Source organism: Giraffa tippelskirchi, chromosome 4 (assembly GCF_054371585.1).
Source record: "Giraffa tippelskirchi isolate mGirTip1 chromosome 4, T2T-mGirTip1v1.2.pri, whole genome shotgun sequence".
Classification (NCBI taxonomy): Eukaryota; Metazoa; Chordata; class Mammalia; order Artiodactyla; family Giraffidae; genus Giraffa; species Giraffa tippelskirchi.
In genome coordinates this window covers 95,939,036-95,947,770 of record NC_137278.1, presented here as the reverse complement: position 1 = coordinate 95,947,770, position 8,735 = coordinate 95,939,036, and the positions used below count along the sequence as shown (strand labels likewise).

General features: G+C 45.9%; 1 protein-coding gene across 3 annotated transcripts in view; it reads left to right on the top strand.

Moving 5' to 3' along the window:
- The first annotated feature begins 469 nt into the window (after positions 1 to 469).
- The window catches only part of NMS (neuromedin S), a 58,652-nt gene continuing 50,386 nt past the window's right edge, over positions 470 to 8,735 (top strand). The window contains exon 1 of one of the 3 annotated variants that reach the window (XM_081594460.1): positions 470 to 691. The gene's annotated coding sequence lies outside the window, so the exon portion shown is untranslated. The remainder of the gene's footprint in view (positions 692 to 8,735) is intronic. The other 2 variants (XM_081594459.1, XM_081594458.1) reach the window with 2 other exon arrangements.

The following is an 8,735-nucleotide window of genomic DNA, read 5'->3' as shown; positions in this document are numbered from 1 at the left end:
AGGTGCCCTCAGCCCGCCAGGCGCTCAGCTCCGCGCACTGAGTGCCAGCCTGGCTCCAAGGCCTGGCCAAGACCACCACCTGCGGCTGTGGTTAAAAAGAGAACAGATAAGTACCAAGAGTGTAAGGTGTAACATGACTATGGCTAACGCGGCCGTACCATGCACAGGAAGTTGTTAAGAGAGCAAATCCAAGAGTTCTCAACACAAGGAGAAAATTTGTTTTTCCCTTTTCTTTCCTTTCTTTCTATTGCATCTATAGGAAAAGATGGAGAAGGGCATGGTTACCCACTCCAGTATTCTTGCCCAGGAAATCCAAGGACAGAGGTAGCCTAGCAGGCTGCAGTCCATGGGGTCACAAAGAGTCGGACACGACTGAGCCGTCACACAAGATCACATTCTGTTTGCGAGGAACTTAAGGCATCACAGTGGATGCTCCCAATTAGGAGAGGTCACTCAGGTTACACAGCATAAACATAGCGGGGGTCAGTGAGCTTGACCCCTCCACACAGTCTGGGTGGAACCCTGGTTGAACACCCTTGGGCCAGATGGGTCATGATGGGTTCCTCAGAAACCCACCTTCAAGACCATTCTATTGAGTTCCATCACCTCTGCATTGTTTGGGGACCACATGTCGTGGATTATCTATTGATGATGATCAGTACATAATTGAGGCTCCAAAGGATCTCTGCTGGTGAGTGCTCACGGCCAGTCCCAGCTCCTCCCAGAACAGCCTGGGCTGGCTGGGCTTTAGTTCTAATGAACTACTGCCTAATTATCAACCTAATTAAGGGCCTCTGCTGGGGAAATCAGCCCCTCTGATCCAGGTTCCTATTGCACTGGTCACAGTTCTTTTGTCCCTGGATGATCAAGGGCTGACTCGGGTCTCATTTCCACCATGATGTTTGGTTATCTGTAAGTTGGCCTCCACTCAGTCACCTGGATAATCAGGAGTAGAGTGTGCTGTGGGGAGGGGGGCACAACTCCCAGACGTTTTGCTGCTCTAAAGATGCTCTGCCAGCCAGTGCCACTGACATGACCTGGAGTTGATTAGAAAGGAAAGATCTGGGGCCCCACTCAGAACAGGCACTTTAACAAGGGCTGCAAGAGATAGGAGACGCACTGCTCAAGACCCAGCTGTACCCCTCAGAGAGCAGGCGAGGGGGAGCCACCTTCGGGCATTTACCTCCTCTGGAGTGAAAAGGAGACCAAATGAGCAGCAACCACATTGGAGGAGTGAAGGGGAATATAGGTACCTGATACTACCTGATAGACTCTGATCCCAGCCCTTGATGGACACTGAGTATATTGTTGTTGTTTAGTTGCTCAGTCATATAGGACTCTTTGCAACCCCATGGACTGCAGCCTGCGATGCTCCTCTGTCCACGGGATTTCCCAGGCAAGAATACTGGAGTGGATTGCCATTTTCTTCTTCAGGAGATCTTCCTGACCCAGGGATCGAACCTATAGCTCCTCCACTGGCAGGCAGATTTTCTATGACTGAGCCACCTGGGAAGCCTGGACACTGAGGATGCTTGTTCCTTATTTTCACAATTATATTCACACTACCATTATATTGAGAAAACATGGTGATGTTCAAATGAGTTGTTGTTCAGTCACTCAGTCGTGTCTGACCCTTTGCGACACCATGGCCTGCATCATGCCAGGCTTCCCTGTCCTTCACCAACTCCGAGAGCTTGCTCCAACTCATGTCCATTGAGTCTGTGATGCCATCCAAACATCTTGTCCTCTGTCATCCCCTTCTCCTGCCTTCAATCTTTCCCAGCATTAGGGTCTTTTTTGAATGAGTCGGCTCTTCACGTAAGGTGGCCAAAGTATTGGAGCTTCAGCTTCAGCATCAGTCCTTCCAATGAATATTCAGGGTTGATCTCCTTTAGGATTGACTGGTTGGATCTCCTTGCAATCCAAGGGACTCTCAAGCGTCTTCTCCAATACCACAGTTCAAAAGCATCAATTCTTCGGTGCTCAGCCTTATTTATGGTCCAACTCTCACATGCATACATGACTACTAGAAAAGCCATAGCTTTGATTATACTGACCTTTGTTGGCAAAGTAATGTCTCTGCTGTTTAATATGCTGTCTAGGTTTGTCATAGCTTTTCTTCCAAGGAGCAAGCATCTTTTAATTTCATGGCTGCAGTCACCATCTGCAGTGATTTTGGAGCCCAGGAAAATACAGGCTGTCACTGTTTTCCAATCTATTTTCCATGAAGTGATGGGACCAGATGCCATGATCTTAGTTTGAATTCAATGTTGAGTTTTAAGCCAGCTTTTTCACTCTCCTCTTTCACCTTCATCAAGAGGCTTAGTTCCTCTTCGCTTTCTGTCATAAGGGTGGTGTCATCTACATATCTGAGATTATTGGTATTTCTCCCTCCCTGCAATCTTGATTCCAGCTCAAATGAGTAGGATTCTCTAAGCACTGGAGCTAAATGATGGATGAGGAATTCGTTTAGGATGGTGAAGTGAAACTGTAGGAGACATCAATGTTCCCTGATCCTATAACTGGATAACTGGCCAGTATAACTGGCCATGGGCAGACAATTGTTAAAAATCAGGCAGACACTACAGGATTCATGGAGATAAAAATAAACTATGGGAAACGTTCCAGTCATCTGTGACACAGATGCACAGTGAGCAGGCGATGGTCATGAAAATGACCATCAGTCATTTCTTGAAACTTGAAACTTCTTGCTGAAACTTGCTGCTGAAAGCGGAAACAAGCCATCATTAGTGCTAATGGAGTTACTGGCTGATAGGTAATGAGGCTATTGATCAGATAAAAGCTCCGTGGCCTTTTCCTCCTTGGAACTCCCTGATCCTGAGCGTATGCAGTATTACAATGGAAATTTCTCTCAACAAGTCCTTTCCACTAAGACCCAATAAATCTTCACAAAGTTGTCCTCAAATATATAACTTAGTTTCATATATCATCTAACTATGGTTTCCACTGTCCAGAAACATCTGGTGAAAAGACAAGCAAGTAGGCTAAAAAGAAACTCAAGACATAAAACCATCCTACCCATTCTGCAGTATCTGTTCACAGCTCATTTCTTAGGTTCCCTCACTATGTACCTTCCTGCTCTTCACTCTTGGCTGTAAAAGATTGTGCCCACCAAGGTCTTCCCCAGTGACTATGTTCACATGTGGATTCCCACCTACATTTTTAATGACGTTTTCCATCTATACAGGGAAGGCAGAAACAAGGTGCTTTGGCTTTCTTGCACAGGACAGTTATCTCAGGTGATATAGGTTGAAGTATGTACATGGTAACAGGGGAAGTTTCTCCAGTAGTCATATACGTATGTGAGAGTCAGACCATAAAGAAGGCTGAGCGCCAAAGAATTGATGCCTTCATCAATTCTGGTGCTGGAAAAGACTCCTGAGAGTCCCTTGGACCGTAAGGAGATCCAACCAGTCAATCTTAAGGAAAATCAACCCTGAATATTCATTGGAAGGACTAATGCTGAAGCTGAAGCTCCAATACTTTGGCCACCTGATGCAAAGAGTTGACTCATTGGAAAAGACCTTGATGCCGGGGAAGACTGAAGGCAGGAGGAGAAGGGGACAACAGAGGACAAGGTAGTTAGATAGCATCACTGACTCAACGGACGTGAATTTGAGCAAACTCCAGGAGACAGAAGAGGACAGAGGAGCCTGGTGTGCTGCAGTCCATGGGGTTGCAGAGAGTCGGACACAATTTAGCAACAACAACAATGGAAATTTCTGGTCAGTCCCAGTGAGGTAGCTTCTGTCTCCCATAGGTAGCTTACCTAAGCCCAAAACAATCCACTCTTTCCCTCAGTCTGCTTATAACAGCCTTCCATTTTATACAGCTTCTCAAAGCTCCTCTCTGCTTGCTAGAAGGAATGCTGCCCAGTTCATGAATCATTTAATAAAACCAATTAGACCTTTAAATTTTACTTAGTTAAATTGTTAACAATATGTGTGTACAGACAGACACACATGCACACACACACGTCTGTCGCACCCAAAGCTTTTCCTGCACATCTTGATTTTACTGTTTGCTGAATATTAAGCAGGAAAAACTTTCTGTGGAATAATTAATTGACCTGCAAGTTCAAGCAGTTTTGGAATAGAAAACCTGATCATGAAAACGTTATACTCTGGGTTTTGTTGATGCAGGAAGGGAATAGGGAAGATTTCTTTTTCTGCAACTCCCATCGAAGCCCTGAGGAGTGTTTAAGGTCCAGGTGGGCTGAGTCCTCCGTGGTACACGGTGGCTGGTGAGGACAGCCCCTTGCAAAGAGAACAGCTGCCTTGGGCTCACAGCAGGTCCCCATTCCCTTCAGAACTAGAGAGTTAGCTGGAGTTGCTGCCACTATCAGAGAAGGCAATGGCACCCCACTCCAGTACTCTTGCCTGGAAAATCCAATGGACGGAGGGGCCTGGTAGGCTACAGTCCGTGGGGTCGCTAAGAGTCGGACACGACTGAGCGACTTCACTTTCACTTTTCCCTTTCATGCACTAGAGAAGGAAATGGCAACCCACTCCAGTATTCTCGCCTGGAGAATCCCAGGGATGGCAGAGCCTGGTGGGCTGCCATCTATGGGGTCACACAGAGTCGGACACGACTGAAGCGACTTAGCAGCAGCAGCAGTGTTTTGTAACCATCCTTACTGTAGCTTCTAAGCCTACCTTAGTGAGCTTTCCTGTGTATACAAACGGAACCTGGGTTTAGTGGGTGCTAGGAGAGGAGACAGTGCCCCCCTGGAGGAAGATAGTGAACAAAGCTGGCAGAGAAACTGATGACCAGAAGGCTTACGATGACCCAAGGCCCAAGGGCCCCCCCTTAACTTGTGCACCTTTGATGTCCCAATGTAAACTGGTTATTCTCACCATCCTCAAGTCATGGGATATGGAAGGCAGCAAGGAGAAAAGGTGAAAAGGAGAAAAGCAGCAGCTTAGTTCATGACTGGCGGCCCACTGAATGGTGGGAGCTGGGGAAGAGGGAGGTTCCGTGCTGCTGCAGTAGTGCGGAGTGTACAGCAGATGGGGAGCCTCGGGGGTCAGCAAGCATCCCTGTAGAAAAATGCCACGTTCATAATGACCCAGCCAGGTCGAGGCAACATTCACTGAGTTCAGGCTCAGGATCTGTGGTGATAAATGCAAACACTTCCTGCTCATGAGGGTCACACAATCTTGGGGTCGGGGTGGGGTGGGGATTCAGGGAGGAGGGGCGTGAGTACTAGGAGGTGAAGGAGAGTAGGACATATGAGGATACAGATCCGTTTAAAACATTCTTTCCAATAACAGATCACTGACCTGAGGCTTCCTTGTATGGGGAGGAGTTAGGCTTCTTTAGTCCAATATTCTGTTGGCCATCACAGCAAGCCCTCAAGGACTCGCAGGAGAAGGAGGCCTCGTTTATCCCCTTTGACACAAATGTTGGCGGTGTGTGGAGGTTCTGTTTTTCCTAGCAACTGAACTTGGCTCTGTAAGTAATTCACCGATGGCGTGTGCTTGGGAAGAGGACACGTGGATTCAAGGCGAAGAATGAGGGGTCACTAGACCCTCACTGGTTGTATGACCTCTGTACTCAAGAGTGGGTTTACGGCACACAACATGTACCTGGGCCTGTGTTTTTTTTAATCCACTTTCTTTTAATTCGTGTATTTTGACCATTCACATTTTTTTCCTTTTTAAAAATTTTATTTTTAATTGTAGGATAATTGCTTTACAGCATTGTGTTGGTTTCTGCCATACATCAATGTGAATCAGCCATAGGTATATGTATGTCTCCTCCTTTTTGAATCTCTGTTACACTGGGATTTCCAGCAATTTTTATTTTTCTTAGTTTCCATCTCTCTGCTTATGCTGCTCATCTGTTCTTACATGATGTCTTTCTATTAGAGCTCTCCACATATTAATCAGTTATATTAAACTCTCTGCCTCATAATTCCAACATTTGTGTCATATCTGAGTCTGGTTCTGATGTGCTTCGTATTTTTTTTCTTATCTTTTAGCATGTCTTGAAACTTTTTTTGTTAAAAACCAGACATATCAGGTAATAGGAGCTGAGGTAAAGGCCTTTTGTGTTATGATGTTAGCTATCGAGGGGCTGGGCTGTTTAAGGTTTGTTGCAGCCACAGGTGCCTGTCTTTTAATTAGTGTATTTTGACCACGTTTTCCCCTTTAAAAATTTTGGTTTTAATTGGAGGATAATCGCCTTTAATTAATTAGCTGGAGATGCTCCCGCTTCCTCCAGTGTCCTTGCTGCTGCCCACTCCGTTGTCTTTGGGCTTCCCTAGTGACTCCTCCTTATACGGAGTCTGCGCTTTGCAACTCTTTCAACTCTAACTCACTGCTATTATACTTGATTTCTGGCGATGTAGTGGCTAGGTGTGTGGGGGAGGGGCAGCGTTCTATAATTGTGTGATTAAATCTCTCAGTGGGCCTATGTCTCTGGGCTGTGACCTGTTTTTTCACCCTTGAGGTGAGACAGAAAGGCTTGAGGGAGTAAATGCCTGTCTCCCATGGCTCTGGTAAAATCTTTCTCTGTAGAGAGTAGCCTGTGTTATGGAGGATATTCTGGGCATATTTCAAAATGGTTACGTTTTGCATCTATCTGGAGAGCCAGGAGATTTTTCTTGACTCTTCATGGTAACAGTGTCTGGTAGCTCACAGTCAACATCCAGCAATTTGCCAAAATTATTGTATAAGTGGTGTGTGTATATATAGACTGGTTCTTGCTGGGCATTTTTGAAATATGCCCAGAACATCCTCTATAAGTTAAGGGATTTCCTTGTGGCTCAGAGGGTATAGAGTCTGCCCACAATGCAGGAGACCTGAGTTCAATCCCTGGAGCGGGAGGATCCCTTGAAGAAAATGGCAGCCCACTCCAGTATTCTTGCCTGGAGAATCCCGTGGGCGGAAGAGCCTGGCGGGCTACAGTGCACAGGGTTGCAGAGTCAGACACACTGCGCGACTTCACTTTCACTGGTTCGTGGCTCTGGTGGCTCTGCTACAGGTAAGCTGACCTCTGCTGAGGTTCTGTGTTCACCCATTTCGCAATTCTCTGATGAGTATAAGGTGTGGGTTTTTGGTTTTTTCAGTGTTTTTGTTAAGAAGAGTAATGACAACTTCCAGGCTCTTCACACATTGGACCTGAAACCAGAAGTCTAGCTGTAAAACCTTGAGCAAGTTAATTCCTGTGAAGTCATTTCTCCCTTTATGATATGGCGATTATAAGCCCTTTAGGCCTATTTCATGTCATTATTTACATTAGATAGTAAAGCACTACACTTCCATAAGGATTATCATCAATTTATCAACGTTCACTGCAAATTTGTGGAGTTGTCACCAGGAAATGTCTATCAAACTAGGAATGGCATTTCCCAGTTCCAATGAAATTGCTCTGGCGCTGTGGAAGACACGTGTCCCAGTTCCATGACTGGTTCATGATGATGCCCCCAGTGGTCCTCCTTCCTCCTGCTCTTCTCCTGGAAGCAGAGGACCATGTGACCTTTGGGCATAATGGAACCACAAGAAGGAAAACTCCCTGCTTATGAGGAACAGACCATTGGGTTATTGTGTGTGCAAGAAATAATCACTTTATTGTCTTTAGACGCTGAAACTTTGGTTTTTGTTAGGATGGCTGATGTTACTCTAGTTAATAAAGAAATAGTCATCCTGCTATTGGGGCTGCAGTTGTTTTGTGCTAAGTTGCTTCAGTTCTGTCCAACTCTTTGCAACCCTATGCACTGTAGCCCACCAGGCTCCTCTGTCCATGGGATTCTCCAGGCAAGAATACTGGAGTGGGTTGCCATGCCCTCCTCCAGGGGATCGTCTCAACCTGGGGATCTTCTGGACCCAGGGATCGAACCCATGTCTCCTGAGTCTCCTGCATTGGCAAGTGGATTCTTTACCACTGGGTTACCTGGGAAACCCCTTCACTTTTAGGCTGAACTAATATGGGGCTGCAGTTACAGAAACCTAAACTATGTGGTTTTCATATTTCATATTCAGTGTTTAGGAGCTGGGTGGCTAAAAAAATAGAGATGGTAGACTGGAAAGATTGAGACTCATGCAGTGCTGCAGTGCGGTATTCAGTGAAGTCACCTGTGATAACATGAATGACACAGAGAAAACAGAGACTGTTGGGGAAAGTGGAAGGAAAGGGGCAAAATGGGAATGTGTCCTAACTATTCCTCTCCATATTTTGCAAGTAGAGAGAGAGGTGGAGCGGGAGGATTGGCTAGTTGAAATTGGCAAGCACAAATGAAAAGTCCAGAATTTTCTTGCTGTGTCATAAAAATTGAGTTTATAGATTCCAAGCAATAGGGAATAAGACTGAAGAAGGCTCTGTGCAAACGCCCATTAAGACTTACCAGGTAAACTGACTTGGCCTTGAGGACAGTACAGCTTATGAATATGATGTTGCTGTCCAAGTCTTGGTTTAGACAGTTTCAAGATAACTGCTATTAACCAGACAGGGAGACTGGCTTGAAGGCAAGAAAACAAACATATTATGCCTCCTGTGTACCAGCCACCCCTTCCCAGCCTCTCCTCCCCTGTGAGGAGAGGGTTCTGCTTAGCTCTGGAACCCCACAACCCTGGGGCAGGGCTTGGCATGTCCAAGGGGCTTGGAAAATGTCCTGTGAAATACATATTTTATGGCAAGACAAGAAATATTTGAACATAAAATATCTTCTCTGCCATCATCTCTCCCCTCCACTGTGCATTGTGTATCTGCAC